Source organism: Vulpes lagopus, chromosome 8, assembly GCF_018345385.1.
Source record: "Vulpes lagopus strain Blue_001 chromosome 8, ASM1834538v1, whole genome shotgun sequence".
Lineage (NCBI taxonomy): Eukaryota > Metazoa > Chordata > Mammalia > Carnivora > Canidae > Vulpes > Vulpes lagopus.
The window spans coordinates 124183984-124204498 of NC_054831.1; the positions used below are offsets into that span (position 1 = coordinate 124183984).

Consider the following 20515-nt stretch of genomic DNA (forward strand, 5'->3'; position numbering starts at 1 on the left):
TTCATGTATTTATCCATTCTTTTATCCTCCCATCCATGCCTGGACCCGCCCACCCACCCATCTACTATAACATACCTTCATCCTTCTACTCATTCTTCTATCCATTTTCCCTGTCATTCATTCAACCAGGGCCCACCGTGTACATAACAGTAAGAGGGATTCAGAGACCATGGGGATCACATCCCTAGAGCTCAGACACAGAGGATGGAAGTGGAATCGTTTCCTTTTTTTTTTTTTTAAGATTTTATTTATTAGAGGGAGAGAGGGAGAGAGAATGCACAAGCAGGAGGGAGGGGCAGAGGGAGAGGGAGAAGCAGACTCCCCGCTGAGCAGGGAGACTGATGCGGGGCTTGATCCCAGAACCCTGGGATCACAACCTGAGCTGAAAGCTGATGCTCAACTGACTGAGCCACTCAGGTCCCCCTGGAGTTGTTTCCTTTAAGATCTTTCCTCCAATCAATATTGAGTGCGGATCACCCCCCCTCCCCATGTCTAGCTCAGCAGTGATCATGGAGGTGCCTAATCAATCATATTGAAGTCCTACGGAAAAAGCAGTGGCCTTTGGATCCGGAAGTCCAGATTTCAGGCCCACCACATCTATTAAGTCCTATTTACCCACCCTGTCAAATTTTGGCTTGAACATCCTTTATTCTGATTTTCGTGGCCCACACTATCATGAAAGGTGCCCCCAAAGAGCTTCCAACCAAGACCTGCAAGCCTGATAAGTTCCATGCACTAAGAGTTATAAATAGAAAACCCAGATGAAAGTGGTCACAAGGCAGATTTGTGCCCTGTGCCAAAAAGGCAGCACAGGCTGTGCCAGGAGTCAGCAGGAGGGAGACCTGTGGGCGTTGTGGTTGAGACCGACCCAGAGCTGGAATGTGACCTGTGGCTTCCTTCTGCCCCTCAGTCTTGGGGTGCAAGCCAACGGCCAGCTCCCCAGAGTACTCAAACCACACTGAGCCCCCATGTAAGTCTCCCTGTGTCCTACTGTCCCCAAGGGGGAGAAAGCTTAAAAGGTTAAAAAGTTGATGCCTCCTAAGGGACTACGTCAAAGGGAAATAATCCCCCCTTGACATGCTGGTCAGGAAGGGAAGCAAACTATTTAAGGAGACACTGACCAAGCACTGGGCACTGGGCTTCTACACGTTTTCTTGTTTAATCAACACCACAGGGCAGGTCTTTTTATGTCCACTTTGCTGACAGGAAATAAGCTCAGAGAAGTTAAGGAACTTGCCCAAAATCTCACAGCAAGCGAGCGCAGGAGCTGAGTCTTGAACTCAGAGCTTCTACCTTGAAAGTGCCCATGGCTGCCAAGCCTCCCAGGAGGTAAGCAATATTCCTGGGGACACCCTGAGGGTCAGTGGCCCTGCTGGGCCCGGGCTGTGCTCACTCTTCTTTCTACTTGTTGATACTGTGAGCCCAAGAGGTATAACAAACCTTCAGAGGATGGCAGGGTTCCTCACCGTGGCCCTGTTTACATCTGATAATCCTGAGTCGCAGGGGCCGCCCTGGTCATTGCAGGATGGTTAGCAGCATCCCTGGCCTCTGCCCACCAGCTGCCGACAGCACCCCCAGCTGTGATAACCAGAAATATCTCTAGGCTTTCCAAGTGTCTTCTGGGAGGCAGATCGCCCCAGGTTGAGAACGGCGAGCAGAGTTACAGGCCTGTCCCTTGACCGTTCCCTATCCTTTCTACCCCAGAGAGTCTAGACAACAAAGAAAATGTCCCGTTTGTACTTACACCTGTGGACAGATGACCAGTAGTGACAATGACGGTGACCACAAACACAACGGCTGTCAGTCCTTCCGCTGCTTCCTGCGTCCCACTACCATGCTGAGTACTTTGTGTGTATTTTCTCACGTATGTTACCTCTACTGTTCCAAGGAGGGAAATGAGGCTCAGAGAGGTTAGGTAACTGGTGCTAAGATATAACAGAGCTAGCAGGCCTTGGTTTCCTAGGGCTGCTGTCACAAATGACCTCCAACGAAGTGACTTAAAGCAACACACATTAATTTTCTTATAGCTCTAGAGGTCAGCTCTAAAATCCGGCTCACTGGGCTAAAATCAAGGTGTTGGCCGGGCTGTGTTCCTTTTGGAGCCTCTAGAAGAGAATGTTTCCTTGTTGTTTCTAGCTGGGGGCAGGTCACTGACATTCCCTGGCCCATGGCCCCATCTTCCACCTTGACCTTCAAGCTCACAGTGGAGCATCTTCTATCTCTCTGTCTCTGGCCTCTGCCTCCATCGTGAAGCCTCTTACTGGCTCTCCCGCCTCCCTCTTCTAAGGACCTTTGTGATTACATTGGCTGCACCTGGGTAATCCAGGCTACTCTCCCCATCTCATAACCTTTAACTTAATACACCTGCCAATGCCTCTTTGCCACATAAGGGAACATGGTCCGAGGTTTTGGGGATTAGGACGTGGTGACCACTGGGGGCCAACACTCAGCCTGAGACATAGGATTCAGACTCTCATCTCTCTGACCTCAAGATTTGTACTCAATCCACTCGTGCTTCTTCCACTGTGCCTCAGGAGACACTTTCTGCCTCCGTGGGGGATGCAGAGAGGGATCACATATCCAGGAAGTGGTGGGCACCAGCACGCATAGGGAAGGAGCATTGGGAGAAGTGCTATGGAGAGGAGCAGAGAGAGTCCAGAGACCTTGGAGGAGCTGGCTGGGGCATGGGGGTGGGGGTGGGCTCGGGGGCAACTGGGCGAGCCTGACTCATTCCCTGCCACACAAGCTGATTCTTCCTGGAAGCCTCAGCACCTACCTCCAACCTAAGCTTCAAACACCTCTGTTTGTAGTTCATCTGTCCCAAAGGGCCACCCCAGCCCAGCCCCTGCCTGCCAGGATTAGGTTCCATCTGTGTGATTTATTAGGTAACTGATAACCATTCTCAATTTTCCCTTTCCAAATCTCCCTGCCAAGGGCTTAGAAAGTCTTCAGTCTTTTTTTTTTTTTTTTTTTTTAATTCATGAGAGACACAGAGAGAGAGGCAGAGACATAGGCAGAGGGAGAAGCAGGCTCCCTGTTGAGCAGGGAGCCCGACGCGGCACTCGATCCCAGGACCCCAGGATCACGCCCTGAGCCAAAGGCAGACGCTCAACCCCTGAGCCCCCAAGCACCTTGAAAGTCTTCAGTCTTGGGGAGCCCAGGTGGCTCAGCGGTTTAGCGCCACCTTCAGCCCAGGGTGTGATCCTGGAGACCTTGGATCGAGTCCCGTGTCAAGCTCCCTGCATGGAGCCTGCTTCTCTCTCTGCCTGTGTCTCTCTTGAATAAATAAATAAAATCTTAAAAAAAAGAAAGTCTTCAGTCTTAAACATGCCTTGCTCTGGTGTGCGAGGTGCCATCAGCTGTCCGGTCTCACCTGAGCCCCCCAGTCCCTTCAGAGAATAGAGAAACCACATTGAGTGGGTTAGCCAGGCTCCCTCTCCCCAGACAGGTAGAGCCTTTGACTTTCCCCAGCAGCTCGCAGGCTCTTCAGTGACCTAGGGATGGTTTCTCCAGGCTCCTGGGTGTGACAAATCTCCTGGCCCATAAGCAAATGACAGGTAAAAGAACAGATTCAGCTTCCTGGGAGGAACAAATTTTGGGAACTATTTTTTAAAATTAGAGAAGGAGGGGGAGGGGGAGGGGAGGGGGAGAGAGGGAGATTGATTGTGGGCGTGAGCAGGGCGAGGGGCAGAGGGAGAGGGAGAGAATCTCAAGACTCCATGCCCAGCTGACGCAAGGCTAAATCTCATGACCCTGAGATCATGACCTCAGCTGAAATCAAGAGTTGGATGCTCAACTGATTGAGCTACCCAGGTGCCCCCAGAACTGTTTTTATTTTTTAAAAATTGCAGCGGGGGCGGGGGGCACCTGAGTGATTCTATCCAGTAGAGCCTGTGACTCTTGATCTTGGGGTTGTTAGTTCAAGCCCCACGTTGAGTGTAGAGATTACTTTAAAAAATAAAGTCTTTAAAAACAAAACTGTGGAGGGGCTTTGGGTTACACAGAGCAGACAGGGGGACAACAAGCATTCATCTCTGTGTCCTCCTCAAATCCCCTGTGATGACAGTAAAGGAATGAAGATGTATAAGTCTCACGGCCAAAGGGAAAGCAGAGAAGAAACCACATTGGAGAGAGGCCAATTGAGCCTTGAAAGCTGGACACGCCTACGGCTGTGTGTGACTTTGCAGCCTGGAAAAGGCTGAGATTGGGGTGGCAAGGGGCAGGGGGGACAATAAAAATAGATTGTGCTGAAGAAGCTCAGGAAAGCTCACGAATGGGTGGCAACAGATGCCGTCAAAAGTTGAGTGCCATGTGGAACTAAAAAAGGGAAGATGAAAGTTCGTAAGAGGAGCACCTCAGCTCCAGCCCCACCAGACCCCCCACCCCACCCTCACCACAGGCCTCCCGTGTCCTGAACAATTCAGGAAGTTCACCTCTACAGAGTGATTCAGGAGGTAGATCTGCACTGCCCAATGTGAGAGCCACATGTGGCCACCTAAATTTAAATGAAAACTAAAGTTAAATACAAATTACAGTTCAGGGGGCACCTGGGTGGCTCAGTGGTTGAGCATCTGCCTTTGGCTCAGGGCATGATCCTGGGGTCCTAGGATCGAGTCCGGCATCAGGCTCCCTGCAGGAAGCCTGCTTCTCCCTCTGCCTGTGACTCTGCCTCTGCCTCTCTATATGTGTCTGTCATGAATAAATAAATAAAATCTTAAAAAAAAAATTACAGTTCAGGGCTCTAGTCCTTCCAGCCACATTTCAAGTGCTATTTACGGTGACTCGTCGTTCCATGTTGGTCAGTGCAGGGCTAGAATGTGTCCACCACTGCATAAAGCTATATGGGGCAGCCTGGCTCTAGACCCTGGCCATCCAAAATGTGGCCCTTGTATCAAAAGCATCAGCAGCTCTGAGGACTTTGTTAGGAATGCAGAGTCTCAGGCCTCATCAGGAACACTAGACAAGCATCTGGACATGAGTCTGCCTTGGACAAGATCCCTAGGTGATTCAGTGCACATCTGACTTTGGGACTCAGAGTTCTGAGAGAAACCTAGGGCTGGTGGCGGTTAATTCCTGGCTGTGAATGGGGCTGAGGGAAAGTCTAAATCATGTGGTGTGGGGCTCACAACCCCTTGGGCCAGAACTTGTAAAGCCCAGCTCAACCTCCAAGCAGGAAATTAGAGAGGGGCTGGAGAGACTGATCAGCCAAAGGGAACAGACTACAGATACTGATAGAAGTTACGGGCTCCTCCATGAAATGACCAGGTTCCTGCCAATGAGCCAATTAAGTCATTAATTAACAAGCCCACACCCACACCCAGAGCTTCTTAGGACATTTTTTGTTTTTTTAGGACATTTTTTTTTTAATGAGCTTTTTAGGGCACCTGGGTGGCTCAGTTGGTTAAGCATCTGCTTTCGGCTCAGGTCATGATCTCAGGGTCCTGGGATCAAGCCTTGAGTCCAGGTCCCTGCTCAGCAGGGAGTCTGCTTCTCTTTCTCCCTCTGCCCCTTCCCTCCCCACACCCACTTGTGTTCTCTCTCTCAAATAAATAAAATCTTAAAAAAAAAAATAAATGAGCTTCTTAGTGCCTTACTTTTAAACAGAAGCAGACCAGCCAAAGATCAGCAGATCTTTGGGGGTAAAAGCCCCCGTAGACAGACAGCAAACAAACCAAATGAACAGCTGGAGGCCTTTAAAACAAATGGACAATACAAAGGGCAGAAGAAAATGTCCTTGTTCTCAGAGAGATAAAATACTGCATCTATAAAACAAGAACAGGGTGCTAAAAGAAAAGAATATTCTGAGAACAAGCAAGGGTGTCCAGAAATTAAAAAAAATATATGACAAACGAAATAAAAACTTCATTAGAAGAGTTGGAAGATGAGACAATTTCTCGTAAAGTGGAACAAAAAAGATAAAGTAGTCAGACCAGATTGCTCCAGGAGATCCGACATCTTATTAATAAGAATTCCACAAATGATTAAAGATTTTTTTTTATTTACTTGACACAGAGAGAGAGAGAGCACAAACAGGGGGAGCAGCAGACAGAGAGAGGGGGAAGCAGACTCCCTGAGGACACGGGGCTTGATCCCAGGACCCTGAGATCATGACCTCAGCCGTAGTCAGATGCTTAACCAATTGACCCACCCAGGTGCCCCCCACAAATGATTAAAAAGAGAAAATCAAGGGAAGAAAATTATCAAAGAATTCCCAAAAATTTCCTGGAAATGAAGGCCATGAGTCTTCAGAATGAGAGGACCCTCTGAGTCCCCAGAACAATGAGTGAAGAAGACCCACAATAGGGCTCATCACTATGGCTTTTCAGAACATAGGGCATAAAGAGAATATCTCATCCATGTCTGTAGATTTTTTTTAAAATAAGATCAAAAACAAATAAAAGGACCCACAATTAGATGAAATCAGAATTTGTCAGCAGCAGCACTAGGACCTCTGAGACAACTCTCCAAAGTTCTGAGGGAAAATAATTTCCAGCCTAGAAGTATACAGCAAGCCAAACTAAATACTGAGTGGAGAGGTAGAAGAACCACGTTTCCAGGCATGCGAAGCTTCAGGAAAAATCCACCCCACCCCAGGCACCCTTCCCCGGGAAGCTCGAGTGGAGGGATAAAGTAGGACAGGAGACCCAGGGATCTGGGGAGCCCGGGGTGGCACCCTACAACAGCCAGGGGGATCACTCACAGTCTGGCTCGGGGGAGGACGGAGGTGCAGGGACATTCCGCCAACCAGAAAAGGGGAAGCTGGCAGATTTTCTGATGTGTTGGTCCACACTGAAAGGAGATCTCTTTTCTGGAAGAGTTTGGGGAATGAATTTATGATAGAAAAGTAAGCTTCCCCAAAAGGCTTAAGGGACACATGCCTCCCTTCTACACCCGCTCTTCAATGTCTCGTTCACCCCTCCTCACCCCTGGTGGCAGTCCTGGGAGGCCACTCCTTATTGTCAAGGGACTCCCTGGAAACCAGTCTGAAAACTACCAAGTCCATGGCTGTCTCCTTACAAATGGGGAAACTGAGGGCCATCGAGGCATCCGGGCGCATGGAGACAGGAAGGTTCATTTGGAACATGTTTGAGAACTCCTTGTTGATACATTTGAAACAAGATCAATGACAACAATAGGAAGAACCGAACCAAACCTAGAAGGAACGGGCTGGTGAGCAATCGGGGAGACCCCACCCGGCCCTCACTGCCCTCAGCTCTGCTTTCAGCCCCCAGCTGCTGCACAGACCCCGGTTTCTGAGCTGCTTCTAACTGCCACCTCCTAGAGCACGAACACATAGATGTAATTGAGTTTTGTATCCCATGGAACAGGCAACTGCAAACTTCTGGGGGGAAAATGGGGATTTTGGATGCCTGGGTGGCTCAGTGGTTGAGCATCTGCCTTTGGCTCAGATCATGATCCCAGGGTCCTTGCATCGGGCTCCTCACGGGGAGCCTGCTTCTCCCTCTGCCTGTGTCTCTGCCTCTCTGTCTGTATCGCTCATGAATAAATAAATAAAATCTTAAAAAAACGGGGGGTGGTGGTGGGAGTACAGGGCAAAAACCAAACCCAAACAGGCACCAGAGATCTCCTGGCACCAGGTGCCCTGTCCCCCAGGGCTCCTGTGTGGCTCCTTATAGCTGTCTTTAAGAACCCACACCGGTGTCCTCTTACAAACTCCAATAATCTGGATTTGTCCCTAATACCAACTTCTCAATGGTCTTGCTTTTAATTCTCTGCCTCTCCCTCCTCCTTTTCCACGCACTTAGCTGACCTCCCAGTGTTGGTAATTAATGAGTTTAGGATGCAGACGCTGTCTGGAGTGTCTGCAGTGGCGCATGGAATTCTAGGAAAGCTAGACTTACTCTATAATTTTAACATGCGACCTCCTGGCCTGGTGTGTGGAGCTCGCCCTCTTGCCCATACACCAGAGTCACCACCGCCACTCTGCCTGGGAGACCCGCTAGGGGGGTAAGATCTCCTGGGGCCGGAAGTCAGGAGTACCTCTGTCACTCACTTGCTGTGTGACCTTGGGCAAGTCGTTTGTTCGATCTGGACTTTGGTTTGTTCTTCTGCAAAATGCACAGTTGAGACCCAGTGACCTCCCTCTCACGCGCCTTCGGCCCTGCGGCTCGCCCAGCGTCCCTCGCCCTCCCCAACTCTCGCTGGCCTCCCACACCCTCCATTCCAGAGGGAACACCCCTGCCCTTTCCTGCCCGAGCCCGGGGTTGGCAGGCACTGGCCTGCAGACAGGACAGGAGGTGGGGGAACCAGCCCAGCCCTTGGAGCCGCCCTTGGTGAGGCTGGCCCATGGCCAGTCACAACAGGCCGTGAGCTACAGAGGGGTGTTTGTCTGGGGGACCCGGGGTTGCCTTTAAACCTTCACTCTGGCCTCTGGCCCATTGCCTCTCTCTGCTCCCCACCCTCTGAGATGGCAGGGCCAGTCCCCAGCTTTGTTAGGAGGTGGGCCTGAGCGTCCCCTGGCAGGGGGGGGGGGGTGCTGGGGAAGTGGGCAGAAGAAAGGAGGGGGGTAGAAGGTCAGGGGAGCCACAAGGTGGCTGAGGTGAGGGTGGAGGGTGCAGGCAGTAGGGCCGTGGGGAGCGTTTGGGAGGAGAGGGGAGGCCCTGACTCCCTCACTGGCTAGGCCCCTCACGGGCTTGGCAAGTGATTGAGAGCAAGGTACTTCCTCCTCCACTCTGGGCCTCAGTTCCTTGAGCTTTAAAATGGGATTGTCCCCCCCACACTCAGCGCTGTGAGGACCAAATTAGATAAAATGAAGAATTTGCAAACAGTGTGTTGTGATGAAGGAAATCGTTTGGACTCGATGAACCCCAGCTCAAATCCCACCTCGGTCACCTCCACACTCACTGTCATGAGCAACTTATTTACCCTCCATGAGTCTCATTTTCCCCATCCGAGGAAGCAAAGGTATGTGTGCAGCTGGACCAGGCTTGAACAAGAATTGACAGAAAGGGCCCTGCCCAACAAAACCATCTGACCGAATGAAGAATTGGTCAGGGCCACGTTGTGGCTTTTGTGCCCCCTCTCCCCCGTTAATAAATTTTCATGGGCTTTAAATATTTATTTTTTCCTGATGTGAAAAAAATTGTGAGGAAAACATGTAAAGGGATCCCTGGGTGGCTCAGCGGTTTAGCGCCTGCCTTTGGCCCAGGGGGTGATCCTGGAGTCCCGGGATCGAGTCCCACATCAGGCTCCCTGCATGGAGCCTGCTTCTCCCTCTGCCTGTGTCTCTGCCTCTGTTATGAATAAATAATAAAATCTTTTAAAAATGTAAAGAAATATGATGTGATGTGAGAAAAAGATGGAAACATTTTCTACCTCTCTGGAAGCTGGCTTTCTTCCCCTCTGATTTTCAAAGAAGTTAAATATTTTGGAGGGCCTTTAAAAGTTTCGTGAGCTCCGTGTCTGCTGTGCCCAGCGGGTAAGCCAGCCCTGGAACTGCCTCGCGGTTCCCTCAGGGCTGACCTGTCCCAGGTGCCACCGCAAAGGCCTGAGGGTGCCCAGGGTCATCTCTGCAGCATCGCCCATGGAACCCAGAGTCCGGGAATGCAGACCCTCACACCCACAGAGCTCAGCCACAGGCCCCCGTCTTTGCCGGACTCTAGCTTCAAGGCTGGGTGAGGCCTATCCCGAGGCTGACAGCCTGAGAGGACCACAGGCGGGCAGGCTGGGAGCATCCAGGGCCCCGGGTGTGTGAGCTGGGCCTGGTTCCCAAGGAGCTGCGGTGGGGGACAATGGACACTTGGCAGTCATGACTGCTCAGGCTGGGCTCCTCCTCTGTGCCTAGCACTGTGCTTGGCCTTCGTGTTCGCAATCCCATCCAATCCTATTTGCGCTCTTTCTGCTTTACACCCAAGGAACGGGAGGCTCAGAGAGGCCCAGTAACCCACCCAAAGTCACAGAGCTACCAAAGCAGGGGTGGGACCTGGTTTTCTGCTTCCCAAACCAGGGGCCTCCCGGTACCCAACACTTTGGCCTCCGAGTTAGAGGAAACGTGGAAGACGCTTTTAGGGTGTGCAGAATGTGCAAGGCAGTGTGAGTCTGGCGTCCAAGGAAATACAAAAATGAGCAGGAGTGGTGTAAGGGTGTAAGGCATACTCCTGGGGGTGCTGAGCACGTGCCTCCATGGGCCAGTGCATCCCCAGGTGGCCCCGAGGGCACTAAGCCAGATGGGGCTGTTGCTAAACACGCTAAGAGATGCTTCATTTCCTCGCACAGCTGCCCAGAGCCACGTCTGCTTACCCACGAATGACAGCAGATGCCGCACTCTGCCAAAGCCTATGTTCAGGGACCAGTGACGGCCTCAGAAAGAGGGGCTCAGAGTCACAGAAGGAGGGTGGTTATTGGCAGGGTGGGGGCCTTGGGCCCTGGAGGGCACCAAGGGAGCATCTCCAGGGTGGGGGGCACCCTGTCTCCACCCCAGTCACCCCACGGCCAAGTGGAGTGAGATACATCCCGAGCGTGCCTCTCCGCCTTGCAGCGGAGCCCACGGAACGGGCCTCTCCACTCTCAGGAGCCATCAGCTGAACAGCCACCGACAGAGCCTCATGGCCACGGCCCACTGGCCAGACCCTCAGCGGCCTCTCATCGGCTGAGCTGAATGAAGTCCAAACGGCTCAGCAGGTTTTCCATTGCCTGGCAGCGCGGAGACATGTACTTTCCAACACGGTAGCCGGGCTCAGGCGGGCCTCCCGAGGCCTGGAAACGCAGCTGGGGTGAAGCGGGACGTGATGCACCCGTGAAATACCCACGGGATCTCAAAGACTGAGTCCAAAGTAGAAGAATTAGAAATACTCCGGTATTAGGTATTGTATTAAATACTCCAGTACTTAGCAGTAGTAGAAATCTCGTTAGGAATTTCTTAACATTGATTACCTGTTTGAGAATGTTTGGGATATACTGGGTCAAATAAAATATATTCTCAAGTGTATTTAGCCTGCTTTTTACTTTTTTAAAAAAAAAATTTTTTGAGAATCTTAAGCAGGCTCCGTGCCCAGTGTGGAGCCCAACGAGGGGTTCGATGCCACAACCCTGAGATCATGACCTGAGCCAAAACCAAGAGTCAGATGCTTAACCGACCGAGCCACCCAGGTGCCTCTCTTTTAACTTCTTAAACGTGGCTTCTAGAACATTTCAAACTACATGAGTGGCGCACGTAACGTTACACTGGATAACACTGATTTACACTCTGTCCTGCTCCCTTTGCTGCCTCTCCTGCCACCAGTACCTCATTCGTGTGTTCGTGCATTCACTTATCCGGTAAATATTCCCTCATCCCACGCTGTGTGCTGGAGACGGTGCTAAACAGTGGAGACAAACAGGAAACCTCCGACAAAAAGGCATCGGAGGCCATATGGAGAGCCTACGGACTACACTTCAGAAACGCCAAGCACCTTGTGCTGCGCACACACATCCCGTAATGTTACTTGCCTCTGCTTCTATTTGTGCTTCTCTCTCGGATGACTTCCTGACTCTGTCTGCCTGGTGAACTCCTACTTATACTTCAAAACCAAACCTTCAAATACATCAGAAATTTAGGTCAAATGTTTTCCCAAAAAACCCCAGAAATTGCTCCTTCGTGAAGCTTGTCACTTCTGCCCTTACACCCTACTGGAGTGGTAAATTACCATGTGATTATGCAATTTTAGTCTTTTTTTAAAAAAGATTTTATTTATTTATTTGAGAAAGAGCACAAGCAGGGGGAGCACCAGACAGAGGGAGAAGGAGAAGCAGATTCTGCGCTGAGCAAGGAGCCTGTGGCAGGGCTCAATCCCAGGACCCTGGGATCATGACCCGAGCTAAAGGCAGATGCTTAAACAGACTGAGCCACCCAGGGGGCCCCAGTGCAATTTTATTCTTATGTCAGTTTAAATGTCACCATTCTGTCTAAGGTTTTCCATACACTGCCCCCCCCCCAGGAATGATCTCATTTACCCTCTTTCATGCTCTTAACCAGCTCAAGCTGTCTTGTTTGTGACCCCGCCATCCCCCCCGACTGTGAGAACAGGGCACTTGTCTTTTCATTCAATGCTGACATCTCAGTGCCTGGCTGGCACCGTTCTTGGCACCTGGGAGGCACTTAGAGACGAAATGATGGCACGTGGGCAGTAGTGCAGGGTGCTACCACAGAGGCTCTGGCACTAGACGACCAGGGTTCAAATCCTGTGCTTAATTCACTATTACAATCATTGTTAAATGACTCAATGAGCTACTGTCCCATCATCGTGATTACATGGCAGCTCTCCCCAGCTAGGCTGTCCACTTCCTGAGGGCCCAGGCAGTCTCTTGGTCACAAAAGCTGGGGGTCCCCATTGCAGGGAATGATACCAGCACCCCTGGAGCTTCCAAAGCCAGAAACTTAAAGTGGTCGCTTGCCATTAGTCCACCCACTTATTGCCCAGGCCTTTCAGATTTATCTTCATTTCTTACAAATGTTCCTTCTTGTCTCCCTCCTCATCCCCATCCCTGCTCAGGCGCAGGGTTCTATTCTCTCCCCTCAATGCTGCCATAACCTCCCAAAGGGCCCAGCCTGCCTCTGGCCTGGGCCCCTGCAATTCTTCATGATGCAGCCACAGTAATGTCTAAAAACTTCAAGTCTACTCCAAACTAGAACTTACGGTGGTCAACAAATCTTCTGTGCAGTATGCAGATCCTGTAGACCCCTCCAGTCTCCTCTCTGCCTGAGCTCATCCCTGTTAGTCCCTCCCAGCCCTGCCACAGGGCCTTTGCACGTACTGAGCACACTTTCCTCACCTACTGACACATTTGATTCTTTACCCCAAGAATCACTTAAAACCCCTGTGCTGTGTGCTCTCACAACTCTGTGTCTCTCCTTCCCCACTGGCTAGTTAGCATCTTCTCTTCGATGGATGGTCATGTCCCATACTGGACTCATCCACCCAAAGTAGAAAGCATATTAGCCTTTAAATTTCTTAAATATAGAAACTGAGCCCCAAGAGGGTTAAATAAGTTGGCCAACGTCACCAGTTGAGATGCAATGTGAACCCAGGCAACCTAACTCACATTGTGAGGGTTCCATGTTAAGAATAAGCATTTAGGGATCCCTGGGTGGCGCAGCGGTTTAGCGCCTGCCTTTGGCCCAGGGCGCGATCCTGGAGACCTGGGATCGAATCCCACATCAGGCTCTCGGTGCATGGAGCCTGCTTCTCCCTCTGCCTGTGTCTCTGCCTCTCTCTCTCTCTCTCTGTGACTATCATACATAAAAATAAAAAAAGAATAAGCATTTAATTTTTTTCTAAGATTTTATTTATTCATGAGAGAGAGAGAGAGAGAGAGAGAGAGAGAGAGAGAGGGGCAGAGGCACAGGCAGAGGGAGAAGCAGGCTCCATGCAGGGAGCCTGATGTAGGATCTGATCCCGGGTCTCCAGGATCATGCCCTGAGCCAAAGGCAGGCGTCCAACCACTAAGCCACCCAGGCATCCCAAGAATAAGCATTTAATGAGCACTTCCTACAGTTTTTCTAAGAACTTTGTTTCTATTTGTATTGCTTTTATTTTTATAACTCCCATAAGAACCCTATTGAGGTGGACATTACTCATCCCATAAGAACCCTATTGAGGTGAACATTACTATCTCTATCTTACAGATGAAGAAACTGAGGTCCAGAGAGGTTAAGTAACTTGCCTGAGATCACACAGCCAGCAAAAGTGGTGGAACTGGGTGGAACCCAGGCAAAACACCCCGCAGTTCATGCTGTTAGCCAGCACACTTCACTGCTTTTGCTCAATGAATATCTTTATTGTTGTTATTGTATTTTACTGGGATTTTGTAAGGTGAAGAAGGGAGGAGTGATATTCTTGCTGGGCAGAATGGCAGGAGTAGAGACAAGGGGGCAGGAGTGGGATGAGCACAGTCAGGAAGGGAAGTGTATGTCTTGGTGAGAGGATGGGACAGTGAGGGTCCCGGCTCAGTGGAGCTGAGTGTGTAGGGAAGGCCAGAGTGGAGATCAGATGTGAGGGATGTATTGGGAGTAAGCTGTGGAGAAACTTCCTCCGTAAGGAGAAGCTGGCACCCCTGCTCTCTTAAGAATCCCTGTTACAGACCCAAGTGAGAGGTCTGAAAACCAGAAGCATCAAAGCCAGACTGACCTGGCTCTGCTGGGTGCCCAGCTTTGCAAAGTTACTTAACCTCTCTGTATCTCCATTCCTTTCTGTAAAATAGAGGTAATAAATGGGACCTCCTTCATAGGGTTGATGTTTGGGTAAAGAGCCTAAATTGACTGATGAATGGATAAAGAAGATGTGGTATAGATGTAGCATGGAATCCAACTCAGCCATCAGAAAGAATGAAATCTTGCAACGATGTGGATGGAGCTAGACATTTGCAACGATGTGGATGGAGCTAGAGGGTATTACACTCAGTGAAATATGTCAGAGAAAGGTGATGGATTGTTTTTTAAGATTTTTATTTATTTCTTCATAAAAAAAGATTTTTATTTCTTCATGAGAGACACAGAGAGAGAGGCAGAGACACAGGCAGAGGGAGAAGCAGGCTCCCTGTGGGGAGCCTGATGAGGGACTCGATCCCAGGATTCTGGGATCACGACCTGAACCCAAGGCAGACGCTCAACCGCTGAGCCACCCAGATGCCCCTCACTCTAGGTGGGATTTAAGAAAGAAAACAGATGAACATGTGGGGAAGGAAGAAAAGAAAAAAAGGAGAGAGGGAAAAACAAGCCATAAGGGACACCCGGCGATAGAGGACAGACAGAGGGGTGCTGGAGGGGAGGTGGGGGGTTGGGGGGATGGGTTACGTGGGGGATGGGCGTTAAGGAGGACGCTGGTGATGAGCACTGAGTGTTGTACGTAAGTGATGAACCACTGGATTCTACTCCTGAAACCAATATTTCACTGTACGTGAACTAACTAGAATTTAAATTAAAAAAAAAAAAAAGGGAGCGATCATGACGATAGAGCCTCTGGTGTAGCATTTGGCAGGAAGGAGGCTGAGTATATTCTCTCCCCTCCCTCACCTCCAGGAAGATCTCTCCAAACCCCAGTCTCACCAGAACCAGGCTAAAATCAACGCATGATCCAGAACCACCAAGATCCCCAGAGATGCCAGGTCAGTAAGACGAGGGAGGAAGAAAAAGAGGGAAAAGTCAAGTTATCCAGCTTCAAAATGCGTCCAGCTGAGGAAAAAGTGGTTATAATGCAGCTCCTTGTCCCTCCTGCTATGGCCTCTCGGGCTTACATAACTGAACAACTGAACCTCTCTGTGAGGTACCCCTTCGGGGCCTCCGGAGCTAGGGTTGGCCATGACATAAATAAATATTTCTGTGCTCTCTGCCCCCGGGCTCCGGTTCTGAGCAAACACCACAGCCTGCGAGGGAGGCCGGGCCGGGGGGTGAGCTCCGGGCCTGGAGTCGGGAGGCGGCTGGTCCAGGCCCGGCTCTGCCCCTGAGGACGTGGCCGGGAGCTGAGGAGCCCTCGGGGGACAGTGTCGTGGGAGGAGAGAGCCCAGGGTGGAACCCGTGGTCAGTTCTCTCTGCAGACGGAATCATGCCCCCTGGCTCCCCTGGCTCCCCTGGCCTGGTGCCCACGGCCTTTACACCTCCGGCCTCCTCTCCCGGCGCACCAGGGCACCCACACAGGCCCTACCTGGGCCCTTTGGGCTTTCCTCCTCCCCACGGGGTCGGTCCCCTCTCGGAAGGGAACTGGCAGTGTGGACTGGCAGTGAGCTAGGGCGGACTGACGTAGGGGTTCTAGAGTTACCCTGGGCTTGGATTCCAGCTTAGTGGGGTCACCTCAGGCCTGTGACTTTAACCTCTTCTGAGCCTGTTGCCTCACATGCAAGCTGCGCTTTGTGTTTCCTGTCCACTCCTGGTCGCAACAGTCAAATTGTTAATAGTAGATGCCGATCACTTAGCCTCGCTGTATAAACCAGGCACCTGTGAGGGCTTTGCCAAAGTCATTCAGCGGGGCCCCCGGGTGGCTCAGTCGGTTAGGATCTGCCTTTGGCTCAGGTCATGATCTCAGGGTCCTGGGATCGAGCCCTGCATCGGGCTCCCTGCTCAACAGGAAGCCTGCTTCTCCCTCTCCCTTGGCCTGCTGCTCCCCCTGCTTGCATTCTCTCTCTGAATCAGATAAATAAAATCTTAAAAGAAAAAAAAGTCATTTAGCCATGCATGCTAACCCCCAGACCTGCCCAAAGCTTCGCCACCAATCTCAAGAAGGTCAGTCTCTTCTGAGGATCTTCACAGCATCTCCTAGGGACCTCGGTTAGAGCACTTAGCACAGGAAAGTGTAATTAGTAGACAGGTCTGCCTTCCCTTCTATTCTAGGAGCTCTCCGAGGGACAAAACCTGCCTCAGAACCATGCGGCCAGCACTCAGCACTCAGGGGGCAGGGAGCTGCCATTTAAGAAGACACCTGAGTGAATCAATGAATGAATGCACGCACACTGAGAGAAGCTTCATGGAAGAGATGGGCTTAAGCAAATGCCAAAGAAGGGTCAGGTTCGAACGTGCGCTGAACTCTCCAGACTCTGGCTCCCTGAATTCTACCGATGCCCATCGGAGCTCCCCACTCAGCTCCATGCAGACTCCAGAGGCGTCACACTGTCCTCTGGGCTCCTACAGTGCTTGGACGTGGACCCTAATTTTCTAGTAAAAAAAAAAAACAGGATCCTTGGCCTCGCAAAGGATTCTGGGGCCATGAAGCGCCCAAGAGAGGTTCTGGAAGCAAAAGAATGGAGTCAGGGAGACTGAAGGAGCCCCTTACAAATCTTCTGTTCCTTTTCCTGCTTCTCTTCTTGCTAGGACCTGCACCCCCACCCTCCTCTACACATGCTTTGTAAGGCAGATAGCATATATCCTCCTTGTAAGGGGCAAGGAGTTAATAATTTTTCTAGAAGAGATAACACCTAAGTAAAGAGCAGCTGAGAATGACCAGACAAAGCTATCATACCGTATTCCAGATCACTGGTGCTCGAAGACATCTGGATGCCAAGACCCCCTGGCTCCAAGGAATCAACATGTGGGCCTGGGTCTCTGTTCTAACAGGTTCCTGGATACCTGAGAGGACACAAGGACCCAACTGCTGTCCTCAGTAAAACCCCCAGGCCCCGAACAAAGATGAGACTCTGTCCTTTCTTTCCTGAGTAGACTGTATCTGCTCTCTCTATATCTTCCTTAAACTCTGTTTTCACCTCTTGTGGGTTTGAGTTTAATTTCTATCCTTTCTGAAGCCAAGAACCTTCCCTGTTGGCTGGTCCTATGGGATCTCTTCTGGGTCCTCGGACCTGGCCTGCCAACAGTCAGAATGAAGGCAGAGATACTGGAATTTCTAGGATAGTCCAATGGCTGATGATCGTAGACTGACTTGCATAGCACCTGGCCTGGCCACGCACCCAGCATCCGACAACTGTCTGACAACTGCCCAGTGCACTGGGGGCAGCGTGGTTTTTACTCCATCGTGTGGTTGGGATATGCTACTGTGAAGGAACAGATGGCACAGCCTCTTCCCTGGGGACTCACTTCTTGCAAAAGGAATTCAAAGTCTAGAGCCGCCGCGCCTTTAGCTTTCTGCACAGTGTCTCTCTGCCGCTCCAATACGATCAGTCACTTCTGACTTGGTCTTGGCAGCCAGCATCCTCCAGGGACTCTTCTCAACCTTATCCACCAACACTCGTCTCCTCCCTTCCTCCCACCCCAGGCAGGCAGAATGAGATGCTTCCTTTCTCCAGACCCACTAGTGCTTGGGCTCCTGGGAATCTGGCTGCACAGAATCTTCCATCCCACATGATCCTCAGCAGCATGTCCCAGGCCCTATGCCCACCAAGAGGCAGAGTCCACCTTGCCACTCGCTGGAATCCAGGTGGGCCCCGTGACCACTAGGACCACTAGAATATGGTGGAAGTGCCACTGGCAGTTCTAGCTACAGCCCTGGCATGGCAGCTTCTGCTTCCCACGTGCTTCCTCCTGGAAACCGCCCTCTTGGAACCCAGCTGCTGGGCCCTGAGAAGCCCAAGGCCCACAGGGAGGCCCCAGGGGGATGCTCTCGTTGACAGCCCCAGCTGGGATCCCAACCGACAGCCAGTGCTGATGGGCAGCCACATGTGAGCCACCTGGACACCCAGGCCAGCTGCGTCTTCAGGTGCCTGACTACCTGACCGAAACCAGGTGAGAGACCCCACGTGAGAACCTCGCAGCTGACCCTGGCCAGCCTGTAAAGCCATGAGACAAAAAAAAAAAAGTGGTTTTTGAGGTACCGAAGTTTTGGAGTGGCTGGCTCCCCAGCATCATATAACCAGCACAAGACTCTAGGGCTGTGTTCCCACCTTTACCAAGCAAAACCTGCCTCCATCATGAGACCCTCCCCAGGTCACCTTTGCCACCTCCGACCACTTTTAATAATTGTTTACACCAATCATGATGACTTTGAATTGAGATGCCTGGACCTGCTTTTCCTTTAAAATATTTATCAGTCTAGGGGCGCCTGAGTGGCTCAGTCAGTTAGGTTTCAACTCTTGGTTTCAGCTAAGGTCGTGATCTTGGGGCCCCTATGTTCAGCTCCACACTTAGTGCAGAGTCTACTCAAGACTCTCTCTCTCTCCCTCTCCCCCCAGCTCACTTTCTCTGTCTCAAATAAATAACTAAATCTTTAAAAAATATATATATATTGGGGCACCTGGGTGGCTCAGTTGGTTGAGCATCTGCCTTCAGCTCAGGTCATGATCTCAGGGTCCTGGGTTGGAGCCCTAGGTCAGGCTCCCTGCTCATCAAGGAGTCCGCTTCTCCGTCTCCCTCTGCCCCTCCTCTCCGCTCATGCCCACTCCTTCTCTCTCAAATGAATGAATAGAATCTTTTAAAGACACATTTATCAGTTTATTTGAAACACAATTTTTCTACCACCTCTGAAAATAGAAAAAAACAATGTCAATTGCCATCAATGAATTTGATGAAGCAGATCAATGTCATTAAATTCTAGCCAGTTACCCCCCTGAGCCCAAGGCTCGCACTCTGTTGGTTTAAGAGATGAGCAAGCGTGCCGCTACCACTGGAGCCAGGCTCTGAGTTCCAGGATCTGCGCGATTATAGCAGATCAGCTTCCAGATCCCGGATCTGCACAGTTCTGGCCACTGTGTCCTTAAATTCAACAGTTTAGGGCAGCTTTGCAATCCTCCCACTTTCCCGATTACAGCAGGTGCCTTACACAGCTCCCCAGTCTGGCCAGTTCTGCAGTGTTGTGGATTTCTCCAGCCTTTTTAATACCTTTGAAGAATCAGGTGTATAAACCCCTTCCTATGTAAAATGCCAAGTACCACTTCCTTGGCTTACCCTGAGCCTTGTGGGAAATGCCCGACTTCCCTACATTCTTGCAGCGTCTCCTGGATTTCTTTCTTTTATGATTGAAGTATTTCCTTCAAGAGGATTTTCAGTGTGGGTCTGTGTCTTCCACCTTCTGCAGCTTTATTTGCCCAAGAATATTTTTATTATGACCTCATGTTTGAATGACACTTTGGCTGGCTTGAAGATGCTGGACTGAAAGGGTTTTCTTTCAATTCATAATAGCACTGTGACTTCTTTTTTCAAGAGCCCTGGAAGGGTAGACTGGTAATCCGCTTCTTGGTCCTTTGTAAGGGCTGTTACTACGCTACTTCTCTCTCTCCCTGCTCTTCCTCTGTTTTTGGTTGTCTCAATTTCACCCCGTATCAGTGTAGATTTTTCCTTATTTCTACTGTTGGCTATTCTAGGAGCCCTTTCGATCTGAGACCATCCACATTTCATTCTGGAACATTTAATCTCCATCGTTTCGTTCTTTATTTCTTTTATTTATGTCATTTTCATTTCCTTCTGGGATTCCTACTTTCCATCTCCCTCAGCTTTTCTTTTTTCTTTGTTACCTCTATCTTTTCCTGCTTTTCGGGGACAGTTCTCAATCCGATTTCACTCATGACTAGTGAATTCTTCAGCTGTACCCACCCTGATATTTATACGATCTATTGTGTCCTTTATTTTAAATGTTCTAACTTTCATAGCTCACGTTTGACTTGGTTCTCGCCTATGGCTTCTTGTTCTTGTTTCACACATGTCTGCTCTTATCGCCTTAAGATAATTATCACATTTTCCTTTCAAACTGTGGTCCCCCTGCTTCCATAATTCTGCTTCAGATGTAATGTGTCACTTGGTTTATTGCCTTTCTTTTATAGTTGCCTTTCTTTATATAGTAGTACTTCTTAGGTGTCTAATTACTTTGTCGGTGAGTTCAAGTTCCCCTGGAGGTACCAGCTATCTCTCTGGTAATATACCCTGGGGAAGGGCCAAAGTCATAACAGGAGAGAATAGATGAGCTCCAGGGTGGAGAGCCACAGAGACACACTTGGCCACCCCCTCTGGCTGCCACTCTGCCTCTGTGACTGTCGGGCTGCACCTTTGAGTTCCTAAGTGGCAGCCTGGGCAGGAGGATTCCAGTGGGAATCCCAGTGGGGTTCCACAGGCTGGGGGTGGGGGTACTAGGAGGGGTGGGACGGGACA

The 20515-nt window shown here is 50.5% G+C and overlaps 1 protein-coding gene across 2 annotated transcripts in view; it reads right to left on the bottom strand.

Annotated features, from left to right (window-relative positions):
- The window catches only part of LOC121496484 (non-compact myelin associated protein), a 42927-nt gene that overhangs the window by 16608 nt on the left and 5804 nt on the right, over nucleotides 1-20515 (bottom strand). The window contains exon 1 of one of the 2 annotated variants that reach the window (XM_041764824.1): nucleotides 1745-1766. The exons of the other annotated variant lie outside the window; for it this stretch is intronic. The gene's annotated coding sequence lies outside the window, so the exon portion shown is untranslated. Of the gene's footprint in view, nucleotides 1-1744; nucleotides 1767-20515 lie in introns of those variants that run through there. 2 annotated transcript variants of the gene reach the window in all.